Below are 11,671 nucleotides of genomic sequence, written 5' to 3' on the forward strand. Positions count from 1 at the left end.
TCTACGCCAGACTGTTTGCGACTGGAGAAGCATCGTGAAAATATATACAATGTGGCCTGAGAAAGCCGGAGGCCACAGTTCATCGACTTGGACATGGGGTGCTAGCTCACGGGAGACTTAAGTTATGTCAAGTAGTCTTTTCAAATGACGTTTGATATGTGGGTCCATGGGAATTGCCGAACTGTTCTTCCCATGTGGCACTCAGTCGGAGCTCTCGAGCGATCATGCGGATTTATTGAATGGTGTTGACGTGAGGCGCCTAATCTTTTTGCTGGAACACACAGTTGAAGTTGCCTGCAAATAAGTAACTAGCATAATGCCCTAAGAACAACAGGGCAATGTCAATGGAGTAGAATGTAGCTCTCTCTAGTCGTCATTTGGAACCATGCCTCGTGCTATTGGGAGAATGGTGAGATCCATAACAAGGAGTCCTTCGCGAATGTATGCAGCCTTGCCCTTGGCCAAGGAGTTACCAGCAGACTTATAGGGTATGTATCCAGCTACGTGAGGTAGGGCAGCAAGTTGTGCAATGTCAACGTCAGATGTCAAAATCATACGTCGTAATTGAGATGATTTCTGGTGGTTGGTACTGATCGTTGCATACCTGTATGATTGGCGGCGAGGTAAGAGGAGGTTCGGTACTGGAGAGCGTACAAGGTCATAGACAGTCCCATCCAGTCTTCAAAGTTTCAGCTTAGGTATGTTTAGGTCATAGCCACCAAAGACGCCACGGCGACTGAGAGTCGGGGTTTATCCGGATGACGTCGCTTCTCGCGGAAGTGCGTAGTGCCAGCGAATCATCCACTCCGTCGCACGTAGAGTGCTTGACTGACGAAGGTGCGCTTAAAGGGATGTACAAGTTCTCCAATACGACGACCCTTTGAATTGCTTTCACGGCTGACAGCTGTTCGTTCGTGGAAGTCGGGGCAACAGGGGTTTCCTCGACGTCAGTCGACTCGTGGACGTCGTGCATAGGAAATGCAAGATGCGTCCTCGAGAGGTGAGACATCCCGATCGGAGACCGTACGACGTCTGTGTTTAGCGCTGCTTCCATTACCGGCCTTCCACGTCGGTAGAAGGGAGTGAATCGCGCCATTCAGCCACAAAGGCTATCACTGGTACTATCGTTGAACTCCATCAGGTCGTCAGAGATGATAGGCTTCCGCAGATGGGGATGCTGGTGGTGTCGTCACAGCGGTCTCGCGCTTCGCTGGTTGCGCAACAGTGGTATTGGTGGCGCCCGACATGGGCGCCGTCGCAGGGTGCGAAATCGTTGGAGTAATGATAACCGTCGCTTAGGACACTGTATGGGACGTTGGTCTTGGAGCGGGCGACATATCAGAGGACGGCAGTTGTGTGATGCGTCGCTGGAGACATTCTGATCGAACGTGTCCTTCCTTGCCGCATTCTGAACAAGTCCGCTGTTGGCATTTGTTAAAGACGATCGCTCGGTAGCCGTATATCTGGAGGTAGGACAGTACCTGAGGATGGGGGTCTATGGTTATATGTCGGACGCCACTTACGACGGGGATCGCCGATTTCCGTAAGAGTTCGAGCCTTGCGTGCATACGCGCTCACGCCGTTCGTCGACGCACGCTGTACTTGAAGTGCGGTGTTCGCAAAAACACACTGATAAAATTGCCACCAGCAACGCTAACGATCTCATCAGCTATTCATTTCTAAAGGTACGTGCAGAACCTGACGTCTCCTCCACACGTGTCCTGTACGGCAGAATGCCCTGGTTCACACACCAATCAATAAGCTCAGTAGCGAGCGCTCCTTCTATTTTTTAGGAAGAACAGTGAGTGTTTATTGTTTATCTTAAAGAAGGCTATTTGTATGAGCGAATGCCTACGAAATTCTCACATTCATAGCGGCTAAGGTCTCCTTTCAGTACGCACCAAATAGAACACATGATAATTCACAGATAAAATTTCAGAGGCTGTTTAGGCATTACGGAATAATAGCTTTTCTTTTGATTCCTTACCCCAGTTAATTTTTCCATCTATGTTCCGCTCAAAATTTCAGCACTACAATGAGAAGTTCCAAGATATGCTCTGGGTGTGCTTGTTAGGAAACAATCTTATCTGTGGGAAAGAGCGGGACATGTTTAGACTGAAAGTTATTACAGCAGTTTCGAAACTCATTCAAGCATGGCGATGGGGCACGTTTACGCAGTTTTATTGCACACGTTTATGCTCTGTCTTACATTGCCATACGACTTATATTCCGGTCAAGGTAATTTTAATAAAACAGGAGTGGGAAATGCAAGAGAATAGGGTGGAAATGGCTAAGTAAAACTATTTGAACCTAATGATTCCCAAGAAAGAATTAATTTTATGAGAGCAAGGGCTGAGAAGGGCAAGAAATTACTAAAAGCAAAACAAGGAAAACTATAGGTAGGCCTACTTCTGATGTTATCATTAGCGATATGCCCAAACGCGAGTTTTCACACGATGACTCTCCATTCTGTGAGAGTTTGTAGTGAAAATCGTAACTGGCAATGTGCAAATTCTTTTCCTCTTCTGAAACAGTAATTAGGTCATACTGATGCATAATTTTAATTTTCACGTGGTAACTCTACATGGTACCCCATCTTCTGCCATCCTCTTTAGGTCCACGTAATTTCCACTTCTCTTTATGTCGTCTATCTTGTATCTTCTCCTTCCTCTCAGTCTCCGCTCGCAAACTGTCCTTACAAAGCGTCTGTTCGCTAGAGACATCAACGTGTATCCCATCTAATTCTTTATCCTTTTTCTGATAGCCTGCAGCAGTCTGTTGAAGAGTACGAAAGTTGCCTTTCTGTTTACTGCTGGAAGCGATAGTAACAATCAAAAAGAAACCAACGATGGATCCAATGCCATAGATCTAAAGGTGGCTCAAGACAAAAGTCCTGCAGGAAGTATATTGTCTTTTCATAACTGAACAAAACTTGACACGTCAAGACAGATAAAAAAGCATTTTATTGGATAACCGGTTTCGACGGAGCTATGATGTCAACTGTCCATCAGTGTTGGAAGTCACTTGAAATTCCATGTGCACTCTATGAAGATCACCACATTTCGGGGTTATGAAACATAAAAGTGTTGTGTACAAATGTAAAACTGTTAGTACATAATGTTATTATACAGGGTGATTCAAAAAGAATACCACAACTTTAAAAATGTGTATTTAATGAAAGAAACATAATACACTCCTGGAAATGGAAAAAAGAACACATTGACACCGGTGTGTCAGACCCACCATACTTGCTCCGGACACTGCGAGAGGGCTGTACAAGCAATGATCACACGCACGGCACAGCGGACACACCAGGAACCGCGGTGTTGGCCGTCGAATGGCGCTAGCTGCGCAGCATTTGTGCACCACCGCCGTCAGTGTCAGCCAGTTTGCCGTGGCATACGGAGCTCCATCGCAGTCTTTAACACTGGTAGCATGCCGCGACAGCGTGGACGTGAACCGTATGTGCAGTTGACGGACTTTGAGCGAGGGCGTATAGTGGGCATGCGGGAGGCCGGGTGGACGTACCGCCGAATTGCTCAACACGTGGGGCGTGAGGTCTCCACAGTACATCGATGTTGTCGCCAGTGGTCGGCGGAAGGTGCACGTGCCCGTCGACCTGGGACTGGACTGCAGCGACGCACGGATGCATGCCAAGACCGTAGGATCCTACGCAGTGCCGTAGGGGACCGCACCGCCACTTCCCAGCAAATTAGGGACACTGTTGCTCCTGGGGTATCGGCGAGGACCATTCGCAACCGTCTCCATGAAGCTGGGCTACGGTCCCGCACACCGTTAGGCCGTCTTCCGCTCACGCCCCAACATCGTGCAGCCCGCCTCCAGTGGTGTCGCGACAGGCGTGAATGGAGGGACGAATGGAGACGTGTCGTCTTCAGCGATGAGAGTCGCTTCTGCCTTGGTGCCAATGATGGTCGTATGCGTGTTTGGCGCCGTGCAGGTGAGCGCCACAATCAGGACTGCATACGACCGAGGCACACAGGGCCAACACCCGGCATCATGGTGTGGGGAGCGATCTCCTACACTGGCCGTACACCACTGGTGATCGTCGAGGGGACACTGAATAGTGCACGGTACATCCAAACCGTCATCGAACCCATCGTTCTACCATTCCTAGACCGGCAAGGGAACTTGCCGTTCCAACAGGACAATGCACGTCCGCGTGTATCCCGTGCCACCCAACGTGCTCTAGAAGGTGTAAGTCAACTACCCTGGCCAGCAAGATCTCCGGATCTGTCCCCCATTGAGCATGTTTGGGACTGGATGAAGCGTCGTCTCACGTGGTCTGCACGTCCAGCACGAACGCTGGTCCAACTGAGGCGCCAGGTGGAAATGGCATGGCAAGCCGTTCCACAGGACTACATCCAGCATCTCTACGATCGTCTCCATGGGAGAATAGCAGCCTGCATTGCTGCGAAAGGTGGATATACACTGTACTAGTGCCGACATTGTGCATGCTCTGTTGCCTGTGTCTATGTGCCTGTGGTTCTGTCAGTGTGATCATGTGATGTATCTGACCCCAGGAATGTGTCAATAAAGTTTCGCCTTCCTGGGACAATGAATTCACGGTGTTCTTATTTCAATTTCCAGGAGTGTATAACCTTCTGTTATACATCATTACAAAGAGTATTTAAAAAGGTTTTTTTTCACTCAAATACAAGTTCGGAGATGTTCAATATGGCCCCCTCCAGACACTCGAGCAATATCAACCCGATACTCCAACTCGTTCCACACTCTCTGTAGCATATCAGGCGTAACAGTTTGGATAGCTGCTTTTATTTCTCGTTTCAAATCATCAGTGGTGGCTCGGAGAGGTGGCCGAAACACCATATCCTTAACATACCCCCATAAGGAAAAATCGCAGGGGGTAAGATCAGGGCTTCTTGGAGGCAAGTGATGAAGTGCTCTGTCACGGGCTGCCTGGCGGCCGATCCATCGCCTCGGGTAATTGACGTTCAGGTAGTTATGGACAGATAAGTGTCAATGTGGTGGCGCTCCATCCTGCTGAAATATGAATTGTTGTGCTTCTTGTTCGAGCTGAGTCAGAACAGCCAATTCTCTAACATCTACAGATACATTTTCATCACTCGTTCTCGGCCGTCCAGAACTTTTCCCTTTGCACAAACACCCATTCTCTGTAAACTGTTTATACCAACGTTTAATACACCACCTATCAGGAGGTTTAACACCATACTTCGTTCGAAATGCACGCTGAACAACTGTCGTCGATTCACTTCTGCCGTACTCAATAACACAAAAAGCTTTCTGTTGAGCAGTCGCCATCTTAGCATCAACTGACGCTGACGCCTAGTCAACAGCGCCTCAAGCGAACAAATGTACAACTGAATGAAACTTAATAGCTCCCTTAATTCGCCGACACATAGTGCTTAGCTCTGCCTTTTGTCGTTGCAGAGTTTTAAATTCCTAAAGTTGTGGTGTTCTTTTTGAATCACCCTGTATTTGACATGCCGATGACAGCATAGCCCTGTCGATACAGTTCAGCCAATAAAATGACATTTTAGCGACCTTGAATTGTGAAGTTTTCTTTGTTTATAGTACACTGCAGATCGCCCCGTGCTTCACTGTGTCAAGAATGTATTACTTTTGCGTGCATGAATTGCAACTCGGACAATAATGATGAATAGGCCTTTAGTTAACATTGAAATTTCTATGCAGGCCATATTATGTAAGCAGGTGGAAGATCGCAAAACATTTGTTTACTGCCAGTAAAATTATTATGTTTTACCATGTCAAGTAGGGTAAATAAGACTGTAGTTTGTACAGTGCTAGCAAAACATATTCTGAAAGTTTAGTAGTGTATTTTGTGCAAACACTGTTGTGTTCTATGACATGCGTAAACGTGCCCCCAAAGGCCGTAACGCTGCTCTATACTCGGGGCACCTTTACGCACTCGATTTGAGCTCAAATAAAATTATCTTGTTCTCTTAAGTGCAGTATTAGAAGTGTATACACCAAGCTATACTTTGATAATGGTATTATAAGACAACATAGTTTCAAACACAAAAATGAAATTGAAAAATTGAAAAATTTCGAAAATAAATCCGCGTCAATGTGCGCCGATCCCCCCTATTTGTGCACAACAACGAAGTCCACTTTCTACTTCACCCTCAAAGTTGTGTTGAGTACCGCACGGTCTCGTGTTTGTTTTTCCGCCAGTCTTCGATAACAGTGATACGCAGCAGTATGGAAAGATTTACGAAAAGCTATCTGATGTACATCACGTACGTGGCGTCATTGAATGCGATGGAAGAGCCGCACAATTACACTGTAGTGAGCTGCACCCATACCTGCGGCTACTACAGCACAGTACATTTGCTATTGTATTAAGCGCACTGCAAGAAACTTAGGCCTTCCCTATTAAGTTTGACGATTTTGTATTACAGGATTTTCGATTGAATGTATTGTCGTAGAAATAACGATAGCTGCTGTGACCAGCCGATTTAATCTTAATTACAGTATGGTTAAAATTAAACTTTCACTACTTCAGCTGGCGCAGACAGAAAACTGTCTACCGTATGGATACCCAACTTTATAGGAATGATGTTCCGTCTGTGCGCTGCAACAATTACTTTGTTAGTATTGTTAGTGTCATAACTTGCCGCTGGGCGCCAGTACTGCAGGCGTAGTGTTGAAACCCAAGTATTAGCGTGCATTATAGTTACAGACAGCCAACATGGGTCTTGAAAAGCTGTTTTATCGAAACAACAGCAGTAGTGATGTTGTTCTTCGCGAGTATCAACGCACTGCTCGTGAGGTCGCTCAGCTACTCCGCAACACATTTGGAGAAAACGGAATCATTGCCCGATCGTGCGGAACTGCGTGACCACTAAGACCACCGGATATGAACTTGTGTTATTTCTGGCTGTGGGATTACCTGAAGGATAGGGTTTATCAACGGACACTAACGCATTTTGGACGCTGAAGCGAGGGACTTAGCCAACATCCCTCCAGAGACATTCCGGGCAGCAGCAGAGCAATCTCTATCACGGTTCTAAGCTGTCGTGGATGCAGATCGTCGTCGCATTGAGCAACGTTTGTAACCTCGAACGTAAACGTGGTGTGCAGTTAACAAATGTTACCCTGTCATGTGGAATCTCAATGTTCTTCTTTCAGTGTTTTATTCTTTATTTCTTTTTGGCATGCCCTTACTAATGTTTGCTCGAAATTAAATTGCTACCTACTCGTGACTGTTCAGCCTCCGGAAGGAAACTTTTTATAGCTCCCTTATGCAATCCAAATGTTGAGCTGACTCGTCTGCTGCAACAGCTTATATTACAGAAGAAAACCAAGTGAAACGAGCAACTACGTGAACACGTGTAACTTTCAGTTACGTATGTGCGGAAGGTAAACTGTTAATTATCACCTAGAAAAAAGTGAAGCTTTGACGATGAAACTCGGTGCTGTTTCTTCCCACGTATTGACCATTCACTCTGACTTAATTTTCCCAACGATAGATTACCCAGCAGGCAACGTCGTTGTAGAAGACTGCACTTCGCTTGATCAGCCATAGTTACACCTAGAAAATTTTTCGTCGTCATTCCTGTAGTGCCTGGCTTCGTCCTACGAAAGAGGAAGAGGTCAGAATGTCATATGTCAGGAAATATGGGGTATGCAACATTCGGTGCCTCTAAGGAGCTACAAATGTCGCTGAGTCCCTGGCAGAATCTGGGGTCTTGTCGTGAAACAAAAATAGATCTTGATCTGTTTCCTCCGACACTTCGTCTTAGACTTCTGCAATCTCTTCCGGAAATTTCGGTAGTATCCTGCTGTGGCGGTTTATACTTTGCGAGTATAATCAGTAAGTACCACAGCATGACAGTCGCATAAAACACAGCAATTTCATACTTCGTCATTAAGACTGTTTTGATCGCACTGGAAGCATCTGTTCCGCCTAACCAACTTGCCAAATTGTGGCGCAATGTTGTCATACGCTTCCAGCAATTCAGAATGGACTGTCAGAAGTTCGTTCTTCTTCAAATTCAGAAAAGTAATTAGAGCACGATACTGCACTGTATGACTTGACTTCGCCATTTTGTTTTGGTTCATAAAGCAAGATGCAAACGGTACAGTGGCGTATGAATTTCTTCAGATAAGAATAGGAAGTCCAACAAACAGTTTACTTGGTGATTTTAGTTTTTCGTGGCGGTAGTTAAAGCTTCGTAGATGTGGAACGATTTGATTCCCCGCGTGCTCACGTTACGTATTTAAAGGAATGTTTCGTCCAGCGGTTTAAATAGATAATGTTTTCTTCCATTATTTGTACCTTATTCTCACTGTAACTACAAAGATGGCAATACACGTGTTTAGTAAGTTGAAATATTTGATAAACAGTGATATTCTGATACTTAAATCTCTGAAAGGAAACTGCGACAAATTAATGAAAAAATGGATATGTCAAAACGTGATAAAATGTTTCACCTCCATAGCACAGTTGTGTTGACAGGAGGAAGTTTATTTCGGTATTAGACTTCACTACGTCGTGAAACAGTTAGTAGATACAAATGAGTAACAATTAAGTAATCGAATCATATTACTGTTTTTCTTATAACTTTAAAAATTGGTGGAAAATACGTCCCTGATGCGTGCGGAGAAATACAACACAAAAAGGTAGAATTTGACTCAAATGAACGCTTCACCTTAGGTTGCATAGGTGACAATACGGTAATGATTCAGGATAAAGAACAGTACGTCATAAAAGAACTTTGTACGATGTGGAGCATAATCGTGGTCCAATCTGAGCGTTAAAAGCCATGGTACGGAGTTAAAGACGGCCTGTATTCTTTCATGATATGGATCTCCCTAAACCGATTTATATTTGCGTCCACCCGTGGTGCGAATAGCCCAGTTGTGTTAGTCCCACACCTTCTGGAGTTTCTACTTTGTTTAAATCCTGGTTTCGAACCACCAAGGTACACTGCGTGAGGCAGTTGTAATGAGAGACTGAGTCTTATTGGTAGATGCCATAGTTCCGAGGAAAAACAAACTACATGTGGGGGTGGAGAAGGTTCACAAGGATAAATGCACATTGCTTTCCAGAATAACGAGATCAACCAGGTAAGGCCTCGAAAGTATTTCCCAGACCACAACGCTCCTTCCTTGTTTGCTTTCAGACGTTACACTCCGTACATGCTATCGGCCATCTGTCCGATGGAGCATAAAACGTGATTCACCTGACACTGCCACGTGTCACCATCCATTGGACGTATAGTTGCGGTATTTGAGTGAAAATTTCAGCTATCGTTGGCGATGAGCAACAATCGACATGGGTTCGTGAACCAGACACCTGCAGCGAAGGCCCGTAAGCAGCAATGTTCGCTAAACCTTCGTTGAGGAGGCACTCTTGGCAGCCCCTACGTTCATCTGGACAGTCAGTTTCTCTGCAGTTGCACTTCTTTTCAGCCGTACACATCTCCGCAGTCATCTACGGACCGTGGTGCACTACAGTTACCTCGATGCCGGTTTCGGATAGCGCCTTGTTGCCATACACGGCATGCGAACAGTTTACGAACTTAGCCGTTACAGAAATGTTTCCCCCTTGGCTCAAAAGCTATTGATCCTGCCTCATCGGACATCAGATAAATCACTCACAACAATGACTGCACTGTGCACCGCCCCCTCCCCTGTCCAACCGACACGCTTTATATATCTTCCACTGCTAGTGCTGCCATCTGCAGTTTGTGAGTGGCCATACGCCGGCCGAAGTGGCCGTGCGGTTAAAGTCGCTGCAGTCTGGAACCGCAAGACCGCTACGGTCGCAGGTTCGAATCCTGCCTCGGGCATGGATGTTTGTGATGTCTTTTGGTTAGTTAGGTTTAACTAATTCTAAGTTCTAGGGGACTAATGACCTCAGCAGTTGAGTCCCATAGTGCTCAAAGCCATTTGAACCATTTTTTTGAGTGGTTATAGAACGTGCATGGGGGCTTAATTGTTAAATTTGAAAATCATTTTTATTTTTCGTAGCTGTATGTCCCATTACGCTGTTTCGTAAACGGTTGGCCCTGACTAGTATTTGTACGCAATCTGACTGCATAGAATAACAACAAAGAATGAAAGAAAATTTCCGTTAACACAATTAATTAATTAAGTCCCCAGCAACCATAAAACCTACGAAACCATAACACAAGTGTAATTGTTCTGTGTGTGGGAGTGTGATTCAACGTACACATCTGGCACGGTTCTTCTTCAACAAGACAAGAATTTTTAAATACCATTTATACTGAAGTAATTAAAAAAATAGAAATACTGTAATTGCGCAAGAAAACCAGAATTACACTCTAATACAAGAACACAAGCCAGATGCTTTGTTGACTGAACCTGTAATGACGCATTATTTAAGACATTGAGATAATAAAAAGAAAAGGAAAATTTTTTTTTTTCATTTACCTTCATATATATTGACGAAAAGCACTCTAATCATTACAATATCTCCACACCGACTCGCTACTATCACATCTCAACAAGAACTGACTACTGCCACATCTCGACAAGCACTCCTCACTACGACATCTCAGCAAGCACTCTACTACTACGAGTTCTCAACAAGCACTGCCCTCCGCTACTTCTCAATAATCACTGCCATTGGAGGCGGCGAAACAAAACTCTCTGGCGCTGTGGCTCAGTGTAGCCACCTTTCATATGCCCTTCCTCCATGGGCTAGAATTTGATGGTATTTTTGCCAGCATTGGTGGCGAAAATACCACCAAATTCGTCAAAAAAATACAGACAAAAATAAAAGATAATATTAATACGTAAATATCACATAATTAGATAAAATTTTGGCTTTGCACTGACCTTTCAATAACCTAATATATAAAATACAGTAAGCAATACAAATTCTTTCATACATGTGGCTTTACGTAATAGTTTACACAATACACAAAAAATCAGTTTATACAAATGTTCACATAAAATACTTTTAATTATTAAAAAAAAAATAGTTGATAGTTCCAGCAGCAGCACCCAGCAATGGTCAATAGGTACAAACACCAACAAGTGACATCATTTTGGTAAAAGCAGTCCACAGTGGCACCCAGCAATGTTGAGCAGGTGCAGACAGCAACAAGTGACATTATTTCAGTAGAAGCAGTTCATCAGTGGCACTTAGCAATGTTGAACAGGTGCAGACAGCAACAAGTGACATTATTTCAGTAGAAGCAGTTCCATCTGTGGCACCCAGCAATGTTGAACAGGTACACACAGCAACAAGTCACATTTCTCAGCAGAAGCAGTTCCATTAGTGGCACCCAGCAATGTTGAACAGGTGCAGACAGCAACAAGTGACATCACTCAGCAGAAACAGTTCCATTAGTGGCACCCAGCATTGTTGAACAGGTGCAGACACCAACAAGTGACATCATTTCAGTAGAAGCAGTCCATCAGTGACACCCAGTAATGTTGAACAGGTGCAGAAACCAACAAGTGACATTATTTCAGTACAAGCAGTCCATCAGTGGCACCCAGCAATGTTGAGCAGGTACACACAACAACGAGTCACATTATTTCAGTAAAAAACAGTCCATCAGTGGCACCCAGCAATGTTGAACAGGTGCAGAAACCAACATGTGACATTATTTCAGTACAAGCAGTCCATCAGTGGCACCCAGCAATGTTGAGCAGGTGCAGACAGCAACAA

This window comes from Schistocerca serialis, chromosome 6 (assembly GCF_023864345.2).
Source record: "Schistocerca serialis cubense isolate TAMUIC-IGC-003099 chromosome 6, iqSchSeri2.2, whole genome shotgun sequence".
Classification (NCBI taxonomy): domain Eukaryota; kingdom Metazoa; phylum Arthropoda; class Insecta; order Orthoptera; family Acrididae; genus Schistocerca; species Schistocerca serialis.